The sequence below is a fragment of the Oratosquilla oratoria genome, chromosome 16, assembly GCF_046742065.1.
Source record: "Oratosquilla oratoria isolate Oo_2021 chromosome 16, ASM4674206v1, whole genome shotgun sequence".
Classification (NCBI taxonomy): Eukaryota; Metazoa; Arthropoda; class Malacostraca; order Stomatopoda; family Squillidae; genus Oratosquilla; species Oratosquilla oratoria.
In genome coordinates, this window is record NC_134792.1 from 15,167,565 (window position 1) to 15,190,064 (window position 22,500).

At 38.5% G+C, this 22,500-nt stretch overlaps 1 protein-coding gene across 1 annotated transcript in view; it reads right to left on the reverse strand.

The window, feature by feature from the left end:
- Positions 1–22,500, reverse strand: part of LOC143033560 (uncharacterized) — a 41,028-nt gene that overhangs the window by 1,271 nt on the left and 17,257 nt on the right. The gene's annotated exons all lie outside the window — the stretch shown is intronic.

Consider the following 22,500-nt stretch of genomic DNA (forward strand, 5'->3'; position numbering starts at 1 on the left):
ATCCTTCGCTGTAGGAAGGAGTCCTGCTGCTTTTGGATGACTCTGGTAGCGAAGGCGGCCAGACGTTGTGAGATCCTGGCACTAACCGGCAGTATTCCCGTCTCTTGTTGCATGTTGGCAACCAGGATCCAGGGTGGTGCACCAAGTATGATGCGCAGGGCCCTGTTTTGTACTACGTCTAACTTGGATACCTGGTTCTCAGGGAGGCCAGCAAGGGCAGCGCTGGCATAGTCTAGCAGTGGTCTTACCGCGCTTACGTAGAAGGTCCTGAGAACCGTACTAGTGGCCCCGGCTTCACTGGTTGCCAAAGACCTCATGACATTTATCCGGGCAAGGGCCCTTTCCCGGAGGTAGGCCACCTCTGTCTTCAATGACAGCCCGGAGTCTATCCATACGCCAAGGTACATGTGTGCTTTTACCCACTCTACCTCATGCCCCTGTAGGAGTAGTTTGTTTGCCAAGGGCCTTCTGCCGCCAAAACACATGGCTTTGGTCTTTGGTGGCGATATCTTAAGGCCAAGCACATTGCACGTCTCTGATATGTCATCAAGGGCTTTTTGTGCTTTCCTAAACTTGGCTCCTCTCCCCGTCACCACTAGGGCGACATCAGATGACATCCTGTAGGTAGTGGGGTGGCAAGCAGTTCTGCCATTAGCACATTGAACAGGGTGGGGCTTATCACCCCAACCTGTGGTGTACCGTTCTCCAAGGGGTGGTAGCTGGAGACTGCTCATTGCAGCCGAACCCTGGCTCTTCTGTTAGACAGGTAGTCCGCTATCCACTGCAGGAGTCCCCCCCGAGTCCCCCTGGCGGCAGGACCTTCCAGGATGGCATCGGGACCGGCCAGTTCAAATGCCTTTTCGTGGTCAAAGAAGACGACCATCGCGTGACCTCGCTCCATGCGACTCAACAGCGTGGCAATGCAATGAGCTGTCCCTATCCCCCTGGCAAAACCATTGAGATTCTCCGGGGGTGGTCCTAGTTTCCACTGTAGTCTTCTTAGGATAAACAAAGTCAATGAAAGATTGTCCTAGAAGCATGTCTTTTGGATACCCAAGTACGTCAGTAATACTTGGCGATACTTGAAGTACAGTCCCATCCTGGATACTGATGGCAACTGTAAACCCACGAGCACTTTTGACATTTTTTAGAAAAGCAGCAACATCTTGTTTGTCACTTGGTAAATGTACAAAGTCAGGACTTGCAAAGGGAACACCTTGCTCAGCTGATCGCTCTTTAATTTTTCTAATGTAGTTGAAAGCTTGAGTATACACAATAGAAGGCTGGTCTACTATTTGGTCATCACCCCTGTTGCTCTGACAGTTGAAGGTGGCACTATTGTCTTCACTAGCTGCTATACTGACTGGTTCTTTGTTATCTCTTGCTTTGGACTCTTGAGATACTGTGCAAAGAGCCTTGTCTTCTTTCATCTTTTTCTCAACTGCCGACTTTTCCACCTTTTCTTTAGGCTTCTCAATCCTTTCTTTGGACTTTTTTCTTTTGTGGTCTTTGTGCTTTGAATCCTTAAGCCTAAAGTCCCCTTGATCCCCAAAGCCACTACTGTGGCTTGATCCGCTATTCAAACTTTTGCTGCCACTATAGCTCTTCTGTGACTGCCCATTGGAGGATGACCCGAGGGACCCGTAGGCAGACTCTTGCTGACTCGGGTTCTTCCCCTCATTGTCCTCAACATTCTGCTCCTCCATGGTCACATACAAACTATCTTGAAACGAGGTTGCTTTTCTCTTCGATCATCTTACTTCATCTCACACCATTTAGCAAAACAAACTGCAAAGATTCTATGAATATCAGCAACTTTTATATACGGAAGGTGGATGGTGATTGGCTGGATTGCTGCGGGTTACGTACGATCTGTTCTCCCATTGGCTGAGCGGTGCGTGACGTCATCAGTTTGCGCCCCAGCACTGTAATGGGCGGACCTCCTAACGCTGGGTAACGCTTGCAGGTCATGGGCTTGTATATTGAGATTAGGGGGAAAGATCTTTTATGAACAGAGCCTCCAGGATAGGTAGTCTTCTCGGGTCTTGGTGTGTGGTTAAAATTTCTGTGTTGTTGACCAGGGTTTCCCTTCGTAAGATGGTGTGGTGAGTATCTTTGGAGTGACTCTTAGGAGCACCTGCTGTCAGATGGTATGACAGTCTACGCGACAGCTTCATGGTTGTCATACCAATATAGGATGAAGGTTGGGTTGCGCAGTCCCCAAGGTTACGTGTATACCTATATATAGCATGAGATCTCTGAAGATTATCCGTTATGGGCTTGTTGTTGTTCTTGATGAGTAGGCTTGATGTCTTCTTAATTTGGTAATATATGTTAAAAATAATTTTGGTGTTTGCGGAAGTCGGCTTGATGTTCCTTCTGATTATTTGCTTCATAATTCTCTCATCTTCCTTGTAAGCCGTGGAGAAGAATGATTTATAAAATATATTAATGATATTTTTTGGTGTTTGGTCATCTTCCTTTTTTAGGTACCACGTGTCTATTGTCTTCTTGGTTATTCTTTTCAATGTCTTTGATAGCAAACCCGTTGTTGATGAGGACTTGCGTGGCCCTTTCCAACTCTGAGTGCACGGCCCTCCAGTTGCTGCAGTGTGTGAGGGCTCTTCTAATAAAGGCACCTATTGTCGAATCATTGTACCTCTGAGGGCACTCGCTTGATCCATTTAAGCACTGTCCTTGATTGGTGGATTTAACGTAAACCGAGGTGTTGAAAGTTTCTTCTCCCTGTTTCACCAAAACATCAAAAAATGGGAGGGAACCTTCATCACTATGTTCGATGGTGAAGTTAAGGCCAGAGGCTTCTTTTAATCGTCGTTGCAAGGTTTCAATCTGTTGGATGTTCTCGGTCATAACAAAAATATCGTCAATATATCGGCAGTATATTCTTGGTCTCTGTACCTCATCAAATACCTCTTCTTCAATAACCAATAGCAATAACCATATTATTCCTTATTTCTCTATGTTTATTTATTTATTTATCTATTTATTTATTTATTTATTCTCATTAATTATTGTTATTATATTTTTGGTACTCTTATAATCTCTCATGGTTAACGGCTCCTATTTCCGGTGTCAACTCGTCACACCTTTTTATTGTTCTATGAGAAACTTTACTTCACATAATTTTTCCCTTGTGTCTTCTGTATATACATACATACATGCATATATATATGTATATATATATATATATATATATATATATATATATATGCAGACAAACCACTGGGAAAATGAAAGAGATGAGACCGAGCGCTTTCGTCTATTCAGACATTTTCAAGGTATAGATACATAAAAGAGACAAGTATATATACTCAGAAGGTTAAGGTGGATCTCTCCCAGTGCCATATTGGCTCAAGTGTCCGGACATTTGGTTTACAATTTTTGTTATGATAAATTCATCCAATTTGTATAATCCTTGACTTAAATTTAAATTATTAACAAATGTATTCTTGATCAGACTGGATTCTATGATGTTTCTATTCAAATAAGAATTACTTTTGACAATTCCTTTAGCTTCATTCCAATTGATACAAGGGTTAAAATCCCTAAGATGGACAAATAACGCGTTGGACGTTTGACCACTTCTAACGCTATATTTGTGTTGCTTTATTCTAACATTTAATTCCTTTCCAGTCTGACCAATATAGCATTTGTTGCAATCTTTACATGGAATTTTATATACACAGCCTTCCTTATTTTCAGGGGAATTTTTAATCAAAATACTTTTGACTGTGTTGGAGTTCCTAAAAATGGTTTGGATGTTGAAATTCTTAAGAATATGCGGCAATTTAATGAAGTTGTCATGATACGGAAGAACGAGAAGATTTTTAGAATTAAATTTTTCTTTAGTTTTGTCATCAAAATAAGACTTCCTAGCCATTTTTTGAGAAATTTCAATTAGATGATTTGGATACTTTAATTTTAAAGCTATGTCATTTATTCTTGAGAATTCATCATCCAAAAACTCCGGACTACAAATCCGATAAGCACGAAGGTACATTGAAGATAACACAGATGCTTTGGTCCTGTAATGATGAGAAGAGTAAAAATGAACATATGAAAGAACATTGGTGGGTTTCCTATAAACATCAAATTTGAAAGACCTTTCGTTTCTATATATCAATACATCAAGGAAAGGTAATTGATTATTTTGTTCTATTTCCATGGTAAAATTGATTGAAGGGACTAAGGCGTTAAGTTGTGACAAGAAAGTTGACGGGTCAGCATTAACAGGCCAAATGCACAAAATATCATCAATGTACCTAAACCAAGTAACATTTTGGGGGAGAATATTGGGTAACAACTTTGTTTCAAAAAATTCCATATAAAGATTGCTAAGAATTGGAGAAATCGGATTACCCATTGCCATACCGAAATTCTGTAAATAATAGTTACCGTTAAACACAAAATGAGATTCCAAAACACACAATTTAATTAAATCAATAATGGTGGCAGTAGGCAGTGGTAAATCAAATTTCTCCAATTCTTCTTCAAGATACACTAATAAATCAAAAACAGGAACACGGGTGAATAACGAAGTGATATCATAACTAATAAGAGAAAAATCATAGTTAATATTAAGGTTATTAAGTTTGTTAACTAACTCTACATTGTTGTGTATGTGGCTGTGGGAAATTGTCCCTACTAGAGGGCTCAAAACGGACACAAGCCACTTGGACAAATTGTACCCAGCAGATCCTCGGGAACATGTAATGGGTCTCACAGGGTTGTTCGGTTTGTGAGTTTTAATCAACCCATACATGTATGGAAGTGATGGTGATTTCGAGGAGAGCTGCTTGATCAAAATGTCATGTCCTTTTAAAATGCTTTTTAACTTAGTGTTGAAATTCTTATTGACAACATCTAAAGGATTTTTCTTTAATTTAGTGTACGTATTTTTGTCATCTAAGAGGTCATCCATTTTGTCAATATAATCCTTTTTGTTCATAATGACAACACTATTACTTTTATCAGCTTTAGTCACATGATGAATTACATGTGACTAAAGCTGATAAAAGTAATAGTGTTGTCATTATGAACAAAAAGGATTATATTGACAAAATGGATGACCTCTTAGATGACAAAAATACGTACACTAAATTAAAGAAAAATCCTTTAGATGTTGTCAATAAGAATTTCAACACTAAGTTGCTGACAACACTATTACTTTTATCAGCTTTAGTCACATGATGAATTACATGTGACTAAAGCTGATAAAAGTAATAGTGTTGTCATTATGAACAAAAAGGATTATATTGACAAAATGGATGACCTCTTAGATGACAAAAATACGTACACTAAATTAAAGAAAAATTCTTTAGATGTTGTCAATAAGAATTTCAACACTAAGTGGCTGACAACACTATTACTTTTATCAGCTTTAGTCACATGATGAATTACATGTGACTAAAGCTGATAAAAGTAATAGTGTTGTCATTATGAACAAAAAGGATTATATTGACAAAATGGATGACCTCTTAGATGACAAAAATACGTACACTAAATTAAAGAAAAATCCTTTAGATGTTGTCAATAAGAATTTCAACACTAAGTTAAAAAGCATTTTAAAAGGACATGACATTTTGATCAAGCAGCTCTCCTCGAAATCACCATCACTTCCATACATGTATGGGTTGATTAAAACTCACAAACCGAACAACCCTGTGAGACCCATTACATGTTCCCGAGGATCTGCTGGGTACAATTTGTCCAAGTGGCTTGTGTCCGTTTTGAGCCCTCTAGTAGGGACAATTTCCCACAGCCACATACACAACAATGTAGAGTTAGTTAACAAACTTAATAACCTTAATATTAACTATGATTTTTCTCTTATTAGTTATGATATCACTTCGTTATTCACCCGTGTTCCGGTTTTTGATTTATTAGTGTATCTTGAAGAAGAATTGGAGAAATTTGATTTACCACTGCCTACTGCCACCATTATTGATTTAATTAAATTGTGTGTTTTGGAATCTCATTTTGTGTTTAACGGTAACTATTATTTACAGAATTTCGGTATGGCAATGGGTAATCCGATTTCTCCAATTCTTAGCAATCTTTATATGGAATTTTTTGAAACAAAGTTGTTACCCAATATTCTCCCCCAAAATGTTACTTGGTTTAGGTACATTGATGATATTTTGTGCATTTGGCCTGTTAATGCTGACCCGTCAACTTTCTTGTCACAACTTAACGCCTTAGTCCCTTCAATCAATTTTACCATGGAAATAGAACAAAATAATCAATTACCTTTCCTTGATGTATTGATATATAGAAACGAAAGGTCTTTCAAATTTGATGTTTATAGGAAACCCACCAATGTTCTTTCATATGTTCATTTTTACTCTTCTCATCATTACAGGACCAAAGCATCTGTGTTATCTTCAATGTACCTTCGTGCTTATCGGATTTGTAGTCCGGAGTTTTTGGATGATGAATTCTCAAGAATAAATGACATAGCTTTAAAATTAAAGTATCCAAATCATCTAATTGAAATTTCTCAAAAAATGGCTAGGAAGTCTTATTTTGATGACAAAACTAAAGAAAAATTTAATTCTAAAAATCTTCTCGTTCTTCCGTATCATGACAACTTCATTAAATTGCCGCATATTCTTAAGAATTTCAACATCCAAACCATTTTTAGGAACTCCAACACAGTCAAAAGTATTTTGATTAAAAATTCCCCTGAAAATAAGGAAGGCTGTGTATATAAAATTCCATGTAAAGATTGCAACAAATGCTATATTGGTCAGACTGGAAAGGAATTAAATGTTAGAATAAAGCAACACAAATATAGCGTTAGAAGTGGTCAAACGTCCAACGCGTTATTTGTCCATCTTAGGGATTTTAACCATTGTATCAATTGGAATGAAGCTAAAGGAATTGTCAAAAGTAATTCTTATTTGAATAGAAACATCATAGAATCCAGTCTGATCAAGAATACATTTGTTAATAATTTAAATTTAAGTCAAGGATTATACAAATTGGATGAATTTATCATAACAAAAATTGTAAACCAAATGTCCGGACACTTGAGCCAATATGGCACTGGGAGAGATCCACCTTAACCTTCTGAGTATATATACTTGTCTCTTTTATGTATCTATACCTTGAAAATGTCTGAATAGACGAAAGCGCTCGGTCTCATCTCTTTCATTTTCCCAGTGGTTTGTCTGCATACTAGTATCACGCGTTCAAGTGATTTCTTCTGCATATATATATATATATATATATATATATATATATATATATATATATATATATATATATATATATGACGTAAGCGGAGTAGCAAACACAGGAGTCTTAGTTTTGAGTTTAATCCTGACTAGTTTCGCAGGTATGCTTTCTCAAAGGAATGATTCCTTTGAGAAAGCATACCTGCGAAACTAGTCTGTGTTTCTTACTCCGCTTACGTCAACCTGTCAGAATGTCTCAACATCAATATACATATATATATATATATATATATATATATATATGTATCTGTATATATATATGTATATGTATATGTATATATATATGTATATATAAATGTATGTATATGTATGTATATATATATATATATGTACATATATACACACACATATATATATGTGTATATATATATATGTATATATATATATGCATATGCGTATACTGTATATATATATATATATATATATATATATATATATATATATATATATATATATATATATATATATATACTCATATGTGTGTGTGTGTGTGTGTGCGCGCGCGCGCTTGTGTGTGTTTTTTTTTTACCTAGTTTTATTTACCTATTTGTATCATACGAGGAGGGGAGCTATGCTCGTAGTGTCCTGTCTTTGCATCTCGCAGCGTCTAATTTGCTCTTTAATTCATGTATTGTTTTTGCACACACTATTGTTTTATCCAGTTTGTTCCAGATATCCATCATTCTATGTGGAAAACTGTTTTTTTTAAGGTCTCTTCTATAACTATCCTTTTTGAGTTTTTTATCATGTCCCCTTGTATTTCTCTTATTCCAATGTAGTGTGTATGTGTGTGTATGTATATATTTATTACAACGAATTAATGATAAGTTAGATATGCAGTATCGATGTCTTGTTACATTTGTGGGGCCTCATGCAGGTCACATAGGATAGGAACATAGCTCAAGGGCGTATCAGCACTTGACATGCATGATACGTGCCTGATACGCCCAACTAGAGTACAAATTGCATACTGGAGAAGGAAATATCGAGGAATGAATAGAAGGTGACGAGTTCAAGGCCACATGACATGACGTCATAACGCCATTCGGATGGTGTACAGCGGAGGGAGGACGACGACAGCACGCATGTCCCTTCCAATGCCTTCCGTATGTAATATTGACTAGTAATCTTGTTTATTCCCTAACTGACTTCCTCGTGACGGTTGACATCAGTAGTTATTCCTTATTCCTGGTTTATCTATTTATTATTTCTATTGGTGAACATTTCATCTTTTCTGACGTAGGCTTTAGAAAATAGATTTATTAGATTAAGAGTATCGCGACTTTCCTCAGCGACTGGCGTGTAATGTCAGGACAGGTAGGATCTTTGCCTCCACATTCCTGGGTTTATCTACCCCTGGGTGTCTTACTGGTCTACAATTTTGAGACCTTTTGTTCTGGCATTTAGTTGCCAGTGGTCTGGAGGCGTGAGAGGTTAAGTTTCACGAAAGTGTTTTCCAGAAAGGAACAAGAAATAGACTTGGTGACCTTGGTGAGGTGTTGTGTATTACAGACTACATATTATTGCCTTGTTCTTAGTAATAGTGAACAGTGGAGCATCCAGCGGGGACGTGGGGAAAGGCAAACCTTCGATTTTTTCTGACTCATATTTATCATATATTTTGTATTCATACTTGTATTTATATTCACTTGTATAGGCTGTGTTACATTTGCAAATACAATTTTGTTTATTTCTATCTGCAAGCACGTGCATATGCTAAGTCTGGTAATGACACTGGTGCTAGAATTATGCAGTATCTTTATTTCCTTCGCCATTTTTATCATTCCACACACTGGTGTCTTCTTACCGATCACACTCCAACTTTTGTTTCTCTTGTGCTTGTTTCCTCGCCTGGTTTGACTTACTTTTCAGTTCTGTTCTTCTTTTTTGTTGTGAACTTTGTCGCGCAGCCTGTTTTCTCTCGTCTTGTTGGACAAATTATCCACCATGAAATTTGTCGTTACGTTTCTTTAAGCCCGGAGGTCCCCATTTCCATACCCACATGCGTCAGCTAAACTCAGAACAAAACACAAACACAAATAGGTTTGAAAAGTTCGGAAAATGCGGGTATGAGCCACATTTACACATTTGAAAAAATAATATCTGTAAACATAATCTTAAAGAATAGATGAAAAAACAAAATGTGGAAAATGTTAGATTATTTCTTTTTAGCTTGCACGCATATTATTAATAGATTATTTCTTATTCCGGATATTTCCTCCTAAAATCTAAGCTTTGACCTTCTCTGACATACCTTATTTTACCTTTCCTTGCTTTACCCTACTTTAACCTTTTTCCAATTTAATTTGAAAAGTTGCATTTTTCCGAAGGCAATTTTTTTAAGAAGTGTTGTACGTTATAAAAAGTAATTTGTGAGGATTATCCATGAAAGGCGAAAAAATATTTCAAAAATGTAAATATAACATATATGAAGAAAATAAACACGTCATCCAAGGTACAAGGTATTTTTCGAATTTGAAGTCAAAATGTATTTAGTGATTAAGACTACGGAGGAGGTACCACGGAGATAAATAAAATAGCCTAGCGACAGCCAGTTGGTGAGGAATTGCCATTCAGGACGCAAGGAGTTAAACGTATCAAAGTCGTCTTTGATTTGAACATTAGAGACATAACTGTCTCTGTCGCTCCGTGTGATGTCAACATCATCCTGGATAGGGTTGACAGACTCACGCTAGGGCCGGTATATAACTCATAATGATGGTGTATGTAATCGAGTAGATAATGATTATGTATGTAAAGGAGTAAATAAAATTAAATGAATATGTGAAAGAAATCTGTAAGTAAAGTGATATTTTGAAAGGGGAACACGAGTGTTCTTATGAAAGGAAGGGTAAAAAAATCCTTCCCAATGGACCGGTTGGTTAATTTCTAAAACCACCTGGTTATATATATATATATATATATATATATATATATATATATATATAATATATATATATATATATACATATATATATATATATATATATGTATATATATATGTATATATATATGTATATATATATATATAGGTGGAAGGTTGTTGACTTAACGGGACGGTTACGGAATTCGTGGGTTTGGAGGAGGCAAGAAAAGGCGATTAATAAAGGTGTTGGGATTTACGCCAGGAGGTGTTTATCTGCGGCCGAGGTCGTCACCTCTGCCCTTTGTACAAGGACAGCCGGTGCAGTTGCTGGACTCGAACTTAGGCCCGCGAGGCTGCAGCGCGTCACGCAGTGCGTAAAGAAGGATGATGATGATGATGATGATGATGATGATGATGATGATGATGATTTATGCTCAGAAATCACAATAAACATCTCCATTAGTACGGAGATTAGATCTACAAAATAGACATACAAGGAGAGAGAGAGAGAGAGAGAGGGGAGGGGGAGGGAGAGATGGAGGGAGGGAGAGAGAGAATGAGAGACACGGGTCCACTACACCCGTACCCAGTGCCGTCGCCGATCCCGCTCTGCTCGCCATTACCATTGCAAAGCCTTGGGCAGCAGGTGGGACATGTTGACAGTCGAAAAGCTATGTGCGTTTTGTGCATCAGATGCAAAGAAGGTTGCCGGAGGCGGACGGTAAGAGACTTTGAGAGTCTAGTGCAATTACCCGCCACCGCCGCCCCAACTGAATGAAGTTCGCTTGGCGGCGGCAGCCCAGCCAGAATATATCGTGCGAGTAGACCGCCTTCTCCGCCAAAAGACTTTGAACATCTTTTTTAGCTCCTTGACCGCTTGGGGGTCCCCCACCCTAGTCATCAACTGAATAAGGTTATCTGGCATCGTCCAAACTAATGTTGAAGTCTCCTTCGTCAGTGCATGAGAAAAGGAGCGTTTCCATATAACGGTAGAAGTGAGAAGGTGGGGGTTGGGGGGGGGGAGGGCTGGGTGGCTGGGTTGCGAGTTGGGAATTAGGGTGAAAAGTGCTTGGAGACTGGGTCAGAGAAACCACATCTACTTGGAGGGAAATTCCAAGGCGCCTGCTCTCCGTATACCAAGGCGGATGGCCCAGACTGTAATCATGTGGACTCCTTTCGTACCAGGAAGTAAAGTTTCATTTTCCTCTGCCTGCCGGCACATTCTGTTCTTATTCATCTCCGTGGCGCAACACTCTTGCCCCCTCCTCCGACCCTTCCTCCCCGATAGTAATGGGGTGATGGCTTCTTTCGGTGAACTGATTTTATTTCTGTCCATGGCATACCTTAGGGAGCAGAGGATGGAGGGGGGGGGAGGGGTTTGATGGTGGTGAGATATAGTGGGCGCCCCGCCTCCATCGTGGGCGGAAATGGAACGGGAAACCTAACAAGGGTATGAAGGGGTTTGCGGGGGGTGGGAGGGGGTGACTTGTAGAGCAGAGGTTTTCGAATTGTATAACTGAATAACTGAGACATGGTTAAATGGTACAGAGTTCGAAGCTGAATTTAATATTGCGGGATTTAAACACTTTCATCAGGATAGAAACCGCAAGAAAGGTGGGGGTGTTCTATTGTACGTTAAAAACAATGTTCATGCTTGTGTTTTAGAGAAAGTGAAACAGGATGCATATGATAGTTTGTGGGTTGAGTTAACCCAAACAAATGGACAAAAAATGAATATAGGTGTAATATATAGGCCAAAGACATTATCATTAGCAGACGACAAACTGTTATTTCAAGAACTGTCTAGTTTCTGCAACCGGGATTTATTGATAAATAATGGGTGATTTCAATTTTACTGACATTGATTGGATGACCCTTGAACATGGCCATATGGGTATTCGCTTGATTGATTTTCTTGGTGACAATTACTTAATTCAGCATGTAAAAGAGCCCACAAGATATGGAAACTTACTCGATCTATTGATCACTAGCCGCGAAAGCAGCTAGTCGGTGAATCTGTTAGATTCAAACTCCTAAACAGTTTTAGAATAGATACTTGTGTTTCTAAAATACTCGATTTCAGTAAAGCTCAGTTCATAGGACTACGTCAGGAGCTTCAGCTTACAGATTGGGAGGCAAAATTAAACGAAAGACCTGTAGATCAGATGTGGGAAATATTTCAAAATACGCTCACTAATATGATTCAAACTTACATTCCTTTTAAGGACAGACGTCCGCCAAATCAGGCTCGCCCAAAGTGACTCGACAAAGAAACTGAAAAAAGTATTGCTAAAAAGAGACAGGCTTATAAGAAATATAAGTGCTCGGGTGCATCTAATGACTATGAAAGTTATGTATCAATACAGAGAGATTTAAAAAAGACAACAAGAAAAAGAAAACGACAATACGAAATGAACATCGCTGATAAATCCAAAGAGAATCCCAAAGAATTCTATAGTTACATTAGAGATAAAAAGGTTGTTAGGAATCACATTGGTCCACTATTAACTGCTGACGGTCAACTTGAATATTCAAATGAAGGAATGAGTAATGTCTTAAACAATTATTTTAGCTCTGTATTCGTAAACGACACACCTCAAAGTGAATTTCAAACTGAAACCTGTGAAAAGTCTGGGGTAAACTTACTCACTACGGTAAATATAACAAAAGAAAAAATTAAAAGGTGTATAGACAAACTCTAAGTTAATAAAACACCAGGGCCTGACGGTTGGCATCCAAGAATCTTAAAGGAAATGAAAAATGAGATTGTTGTTCCATTAGAAATTATTTTCAAGAAATCCATCATATCCGGTGATGTCCCAAGAGAATGCAAGCTAGCTAACGTTACTCCCATATTCAAAAAAGGTGACAAAAAGAAGCCAACTATCTCTAGGCCTATAAGTTTGACTTCAATCGTAGGAAAAATAATGGAAACTATCATCAGAGATGCTATCGAACATTATTTAGAAAGTAACCGTTTGATAAATGATAGCCAGCATGGTTTCAGACGGAAACGTTCTTGCGTGACTAACTTACTCGAATTCTACAACACAGTTATCTCCAATTATGACAAAAGAAACAATATAGATTTAATATATCTAGACTTTGCAAAAGCTTTTGATACCGTCCCACACGAAAGACTACTTACTAAATTAGCTTTGCATGGAATAAGTGGTAGCCTATTAGGTTGGACTAGTAATTGGTTGAATGGTCGAAAACAGAGAGTTGTTTTAAATGGAAAAACTTCTGGATGGAAAAGTGTTGCAAGTGGAGTTCCTCAGGGTTCCGTTCTTGGGCCACTTCTATTCAGAGTATATATAAATGACCATGGACTAAAATCTACTGTTTACAAATTTGCTGATGATACAAAGCTGTGCGGAGTGGCAAATGATCACTCAAACCAATTAGATATTCAGAAAGATTTGGATAAATTACAGCAATGGTCTGAAAAGTGGCTAATGAAATTTAACACAAGTAAATGCAAGATAATGCACATAGGTAAAAATAACAGTAAGTACTATTACAAGTTATTTGGTTGAATGATCGAAAACAGAGAGTTGTTTTAAATGGAAAAACTTCTGGATGGAAAAGTGTTGCAAGTGGAGTTCCTCAGGGTTCCGTTCTTGGGCCACTTCTATTCATAGTATATATAAATGATATAGACCATGGACTAAAATCTACTGTTTCCAAATTTGCTGATGATACAAAACTGTGCGGAGTGGCAAATGATCACTCAAACCAATTAGATATTCAAAAAGATTTAGATAAATTACAGCAATGGTCTGAAAAGTGGCTAATGAAATTTAACACAAGCAAATGCAAGATAATGCACATAGGTAAAAATAACAGTAAGTACGATTACAAGTTATTTGGAAATTCGTTAACAAAAATGGACGGTGAAAAAGATCTCGGCGTAATTATCAGTAACGACCTCAAATCATCCAAACAGTGTATTTCAGCCACTGAGAAAGCAAATAAGATTCTGGGACAGTGAAAAAGATCTCTCGCGTAATTATCAGTAACGACCTCAAATCATCCAAGCAGTGTATTTCAGCCTCTGAGAAAGCAAATAAGATTCTGGGACTGATTGCGCGATCTTTTGACTTCAAAAGTCCATCACTCATTAACAAGCTATATAAATCGCTAGTTCGTCCACATTTGGAATATGCTGTTTCCGTATGGTCACCGAATCTCATTAAAGACATTGACAGACTGGAAAAAGTACAACGGCGAGCCACAAAACTGATTCCAAATATCAAAAATAAATCATACGAAAATAGACTAAAACACATGAATCTGTTTTCCCTAAAAAAGCGTAGACTCAGAGGTGACTTGATACAGGTCTTTAAGATTTTAAAGGGAATTGACAACATCAAAAGTGACAAAATTTTCACATTGAATGAGAATCAGACAAGAAACAATGGTCTCAAACTGTCCGGAAATAGATTCAATTTGGAAGTAGGTAGAAACAACTTTGCCAACCATGTAGTTAATGAATGGAATAAACTTCCTGCACAGGTAGTGCAATGTAGTTCAGTTCGAAGCTTTAAGAATCATTTAGATAAATACCTAAGTAAGATGCTGTAATGATTATAATTTATCTTATATTATTTGTTTTTGTCTTGTTATCATTTGTCTGTCTGATTTTCATTTATTATTAGTTATATGTCAATTTATCATTATTTACTATTTACCTGTTTGTTTATTATTTAACTATACCTATGCATTTATTTATGTATTTTATTTGTTATTTACATTATTATAGTTTTTATTTATTGTTTTATTATCATTCATATGATTTTTTTTCGCATCCGACCTAGATATGGACCAAAAGGTCTCCTGTCGGCATGCTCCGCCTTTGTAATCCTTTGTAATCCTTTGTAACCCTCGCTCCCGTTTCTCCCCAGGGTGCTCGCGCGAATTTCATGGGGAGTGGAGGGGACGGTACGCAAGTAGTTTTCATAAGCAATGGATACCCATTTTATCTTATTCTATTCTATTTCATTTTTATTTGATTTTATTTTGTAATATTTTATTTTATTTTATTTTATTTTATTTTATTTTATTTTATTTTATTTTATCTTATTTTATCTTATTTTATCTGATTTTTTTTATTTATTTTTTTTTAATTTTTTTTTTTTTTTTTTTTTATTCTATTTTATCTTATTTTACTTTTCAACGGATCCTAACTATGGTTTTTAGAAGATAAATATTTGCATCACTATTTTGATAGATCGTTGTATAGACTTTTTTTTTAAACCTATCATTTGGGAAAATTCTTTGGGGTATCAAAGGGGTACAACAAAGACAAAAACAATAAAAAATAGATAAAGAAAACAATGCTGTCTGTTATCGAGGAATGCAAAAATGACCAAATAACATCAGTTGCCACTGGCATCTCGTGAGGTTGGACGTTGAATTGGCCTTGGACAACGGCGAAAATCGAGATCCTCACAGTGGGTAGGGGTGGTGGTGTTGGGGGTGGGAGAGTCTCAGGAAGGATCAGTTAGCCTCAAGTAGATAAAATTTGTCTGTGTGCGAGGAGGCAAGGCTTATGAGTGATGTCACAGTATTCTGACCGTGCGACATGACGTCATGTCGATTTCAGGGACATTTTTCGGCCAATGTTGACAAACCTCGTATAGGCTTCAGGAACTTTGGATACAGCAAGACATATTGCCAGTAATGACAATGATAATAAATGTTGCTTCAAGTTTCATGAAGGGGATCAGTCGCCGGTTGTCAGCCCTCCTTATGTGAAAAGGTGTAGGGAATGGAGTTGAAATAGGTTTAAGTCTTAGGCTCATTCCGGGGCTGCACCTCCATATGAAGGTGAGGATGTTGGGTTTTGAAAGTGGGCGACAGGGAGATACTATTCTTTGACGTCTATCTTTAATTAAAGGACCCTGTTGCTGGTAATATAATTACTCATAATGATTGGGTAACAAACATTAGACACTTGTATATTTTTTCTTCCTTTTATAATAGACATTGTGGTCTCAGATTGTGACCACATGTTTTGTTTTCTTATTACATAGTCAAGGATCTTTCTTTGTAGAAAAAACGTCTTTGTCCTTAGTGAGCGCGATTTTTGCAATTGGTCTTGCAACAATTGTTGCACACTGGTCATCATGTCTTAGCCGAAAAAAGGGGCTTCATAAAGAGAGGGTAGCCTACACATTTGATTAAAAACTTGTATTCATTTCTCTCCCCCGTTCGTGTAGACCTTCATGCATGCCTTTTTTTTAAGCTACAATTTTCGATCGAATTATTATTCATTCTATACAGTATATCATCACCGATTATCGTCATTAGTCAAGACAAATTTTCTTAGCTTTTTCACCACACGAAACAATGGTCGCCAAGCACTGGGACTGAGCTATCTTTCAACGTCGAGGGAGTCGATCTAATTCAACCCCTTGCCTACCGGGTGGCACTGTTCCTCGTATTCTAGATGCCGTCCAGCGATTTTATTCGTCACTGTGGCACCCTGTCCCACCTCTCTCCCGCCACAATTCTGTAGTGGACGGGGTTGTGACGTGGGCCAAAGATGAAAGCTCAATGGAAAAATTAAATGAACTCATTATGTTATCAGGTCACTGTCCGAGCGAGCTGTGACGTCATGAGATTTTCTCCATCTTTCTCTCTTGTCTCGGCCAACAGGAAAAAAGAATATGCTTTGCTGTAGTCTTTTCACGGTGACTCCCCCCTTCCCACACCCTTCCCATGTCCCCCTTGAGGAATTTTAGGGCGAGAGTACCGAATTACAAGAACGAAGGGAGGAACCTTGTATCTGCAACAGTAACTGCATAAGCAATGACAGCAAGAACAAGGACAATATTAATGACTATACCACCAGTCTCACCAACACCACCAACCCCACCAACACCACCAACCCCACGAACAACGACTTCGCCAATTCCACTTCCTTCTCCGCCACCTTCAGCACCACCATCCCTACTACCACCACCCCACCTACACCCCCCCTCACCACCGCTAACAAGAAACAAACCAGTCAAATACAAAACAACAGCAAGAGCAAGCCCATGTTGTTGCTCGGCCAGATCTAGATATTTCGTGGGTTAATGACAAATCTGCCATTGAGGTTAACGAGAGGGCATACTTCCAAATAACGAGGGGGCATTCTTCCAAATTTCTTCACTGGGAGGGCGATGGGGTCCCTAGAGAGAAAAAGAGAGAGAGAGAGAGAGAGAGAGAGAGAGAGAGAGAGAGAGAGAGAGAGAGAGAGAGAGAGAGAGAGAGAGAGAGAGAGAGAGAGAGAGAGAGAGAGAGAGAGAGAGAGAGAGAGAGAGAGAGAGAGAGAGAGAGAGAGAGAGAGAGAGAGAGAGAGAGAGAGAGAGAGAGAGAGAGACAGTGAGTGAGAGCAGATGGGAGAATGAAAACGCAAACCTAATGAAGAAGGGAAAAAGGACAAACGTTGGTGGTGACGGCCATGTACAGCTGGCAACATACCTGCCTGGTTCACCTGCTCGCGCAGTGAGGAAGATGCGGCACTAGAGCTTGCGTTCGTGTGTACACACACACACACACACACACACACACACACACACACACACACACACACACACACACACACACACACACACACACACACACACACACACACACACACACACACACACACACACACACGCTCACTGCCGTAGGGTGGTGTCTGGCTGTCGCGACAGAGACTGCAGCAGATCCGAGGTGAATACACACACACACACACACACACACACACACACACACACACACACACACACACACACACACACACACACACATATATAATTAGAGATAATGGTACTCTAAAAACTAAAGTCTATAGAAAACCTATCAATATTCTTTCCTACGTTCATTTTTATTCCAATCACCACATCAATGTAAAAAGATCAGTTTTTATTTCCATGTACTTGAGAGATTACAGGATTTCAGATCCTGAATTTATTGATGAGGAATTTAGAACTATCCGGAATATTGAGGAAAAGTTAGAATATCCTATTCATATTCTTAATCAATGTCACAACACCGCCAAGAAACGCTTTCACAAAACTTGCAATCAAGAACAAGGAAACCATAAACAACTAAATACACTTGTTCTTCCTTTTCATGAAAATTTTCTTAGTATTGTTAATCTACTCAAAAAATTGGATATCAAAGTAGCTTTTAAATATGACCACACCATTAAGAAAACTTTAATTAAGAACAGCCCTCCTAACAACAACGGTGTGGTCTATAAAATTCCTTGTCAAGATTGTAATAAATTTTATATTGGACAAACTGGGAAAACCTTGGAAACAAGGATTTCCCAACATAAATATAGTGTGAGATCTGCCCAGGAAAATAATGCGTTATTCCAACATAAAGCATTATACAACCATCATATTGATTGGTCTAAGGCAACAATTTTAGCTAAAGGAAAAAGCCTGCAAGAAAGAAATATAATAGAATCTTGCTTAATATCTGGCACGTTTGACAAAAATATAAACTTAAGCTATGGTCATTTTAAATGTGATAAATTGATAACCCAAATGGTCACCGAGATCTTTCCGCCAGATTGACCCTTATGTGTTGGTCAGGTCGATAGGGGTAAGGTCATCCCCCCTCCTCACATTGTATTGTCTCCCCCCTTCCCCCCTATGGTTGCCACCTGACCCTTATATTTAAAACCCAACTCTGTTCTCTGTCATTTAGTCTGAAGATGTAATATACGAAAGTACTTACTGTCTACAAGTTTCCTTTCTCCTGTGGTTATTTTGCATTTTTGTATCACGGTGATGTGATTGCTTGCATATATATATATATATATATATATATATATATATATATATATTTCTAAACAGAATTGTAGTAGCACATTTGTAAATGACACACAGGAACCCACAGTCGGAGAAAGAATAATCTTCGAATAAAGAAGAATCCTATATTTTGGCTATCAACTGTAGCCCTCTTCAGGTACTTTCCTGAAGAGGGCTACAGTTGATAGCCGAAATATAGGATTCTTCTTTATTCGAAGTTTATTCTTTCTCCGACTGTGAGTTCCTGTGTGTCATATATATATATATATATATATAAATACATATATATTTATATATATATATATATATATATATATATATATATATATACATGTGTGTGTGCAAGCAATCACATCACCGTGATACGAATATGAAAAATAACCACAGGAGAAGGGAAACTTGTAGACAGTAAGTACTTTCGTATATTACATCTTCAGACTAAATGAGACACAGAGCTGTGTGTAAATGTAAGTATCAGGTAGCAACCGCAAGGGGGGGGGGAGGGGGGGAGACAATACAATGCAGAAGGAGTGACCCTACCTCCATTCACCTGACTAACACAAATGGTTCAGTCTGGCGGAAACATCTTAGTCACCATTTGTGTTGTCTTGATCAAAAGTGTCTGATATTAACCCCTCATTATGTTGTTTATGGTTTTCTTGTTCTTGATTGCGTGTTTTGTAAAAACGTTTCTTGGCAGTATTGTGACATTGATTAAGAATATGAGTGGGATATTTTAACTTTTCTTCAATATTCTGGATAGTTCTAATTTTGTCATAAAAAAATTCAGGATCTTTTTACAGTGATATGGTGATTAGAATAAAAATGAACATAGCAGAGAATGTTGGTAGGTTTTCAGAATACCATTATCTCTAATTATATCAACATCCAAAAAGGACAAGCTGTTATTTTCTATTTCAAGAGTGAAGTCCAAGGTAACAATTTTAGCCTAAAGAAAGAACCTACATTATTTAATCTATACATGCATGACTTACCCACACCAGACACCTCAGAAATACAAATCTCTTCCTACGCAGACGACATAACAATCACATGCACACATCGTAACACAGACAAAGCTGCAGAAATAATCCAGCCTTACCTTGACACACTCAACACATGGTTCATCACAAACAGACTCAAAATAGCTCCAACCAAATCTACAGCAACACTTCTCACCAACTGGACAAAAGAACACAAATACATACCTCATCTCTACATCAACAACACTCTAATACCACACACAAACACACCGAAAATTCTTGGTGTAACATACGATACATCCATGTCTTTCAAACAACACCTCACAAACATAAAAAACAAATGCACACCTAGACTTAACGCACTTAAGTCAATCACTGGAACAACATTTGGACAAAACAAAGAAACTAATATAACAATATACAAACAATGCATACGCTCAGTGATGAATTATGCGAGTCCTGCATGGGCTCCTAATCTCAGTGAGACACACCACAACACCCTTCAAATCATACAAAACAAAGCCCTAAAAACAATTACAGGCTGCACAAATACAACACCTACAGACCATTTACACCATGAAACAAAAGTCCTCAAAGTCAAGGACCACCTCGACATGAGAGGCACACAAACACTTGCTGCAGCCACCACAAACACATCACACCCGCTACACTACATAGCAGAACACCCACACACACCAAGAAACATTAAAACTACACCCAAAGACCTTTATTACGCACAAATACTCTCTTCTCTTCCTCCACAACCACCAAATACCAGCCTCCGGAAACATATTCATAATCATATCACTCACCGCTCCATTAACACACTGAAAGACAACACACTGCTGCATGCCAGACCCCCTGATATCCACCCTTCTGAATCCTCTCTCCCACGAAAGGACAGAGTCCACTTGGCCAGACTGCGATGCGGTCACCACCCAGCACTTCTAAGCTACCAGAAGAGGCTGGACGACCGTGTTGTGAACAGCTGCCCAGGATGTAACACTTCACCTCATACCATACACCACATAATGGAAGACTGCATTATACACAATCATGCACGCAAACAACACAACATACACTCTATAAAGGATTTGTGGGAAAACCCAGTTTCGGCTGTGGCCTTCCTTGGGGAGACGGGACTGCTCGGACAGACAGTCTAGGGAACGACAACAACAACAACAACCTAAATGAAAGAAATGTAATAGATTTTTGCTTACTATCAGGCACTTTTGATCAAAATATAAACTTAAACTATGGACATTTTAAATGTGAGAAATTGGTAACCCAAATGGTGACCAAGATTTTTCCGCCAGATTGAACCGTTTGTGTTGGTCAGGTCGATGGAGGTAAGGTCACCCCATCCGCATTTAGTCCAAGAGCTGGGGGCCATTTATTTTCTGGAGAGTACCAAATTTCTTATGGGTGTTTTTGGAAAGGGTCTACCTTAGGACATCTGAAAATGCGGTTCTTAGATTTGGCCAGTGGTGGGTCTGGGTTTTATTAACCCTTTATTCTCGAAAATGAACTTGCCAAATGTACCGAAAAAATGGGGGTAGGGGATACGAAAAGGGCCCTTACACAATTACCTCCTGGTGGTATGGTAACAAACTATATATCAAATTAAAGGTCTTTACATGCTGATTAAGATGATATACGACATATGCAAATTAAGTCCATATCTAGGTCACCAGGGGTCAAAAGGTCATTGACAATGCTCAAAGTCCGTCAATTTGGAATGGTTCCATATGTTGGCTAATTATCAGCCCCAGATCAGTAAATAGCCACTAGCTACACTTGAAATGTGAATATTAGATATCTAGGCAGTTTTTAATACTGATATGATGCCAATAATGCCAATATATGCAATGTAATAGGGCTTTGTATTGATCACTTAATTGCAGCGCCACCACATCAAGTTCAACATTTCGCCACCAGATGGCTATACGTTAGGGATTTTTTTTTCATGCAAATAATTTAATTTGCACACACACACACACACACACACACACACACACACACACACACACACACACACACACACACACACACACACACACACACACACACACACACACACACACACACACACACACACACACACACACACACTCGACAGAGACTGCAGCAGATCCGAGGTGAACACACACACACACACACACACACACACACACACACACACACACACACACACACACACACACACACACACACACACACACACACACACACACACACACACACACACACACACACACACACACACACACACACACACACACTCGACAGAGACTGCAGCAGATCCGAGGTGAACACACACACACACACACACACACACACCACACACACACACACACACACACACACACACACACACACACACACACACACACACACACACACACACACACACACACACACACACACACACACACACACACACACACACACACACACACACACACAGACACACACACACACACACACACACACACACACACACACACACACACACACACACACACACAACACACACACACACACACACACACACACACACACACACACACACACACACACTCGACAGAGAC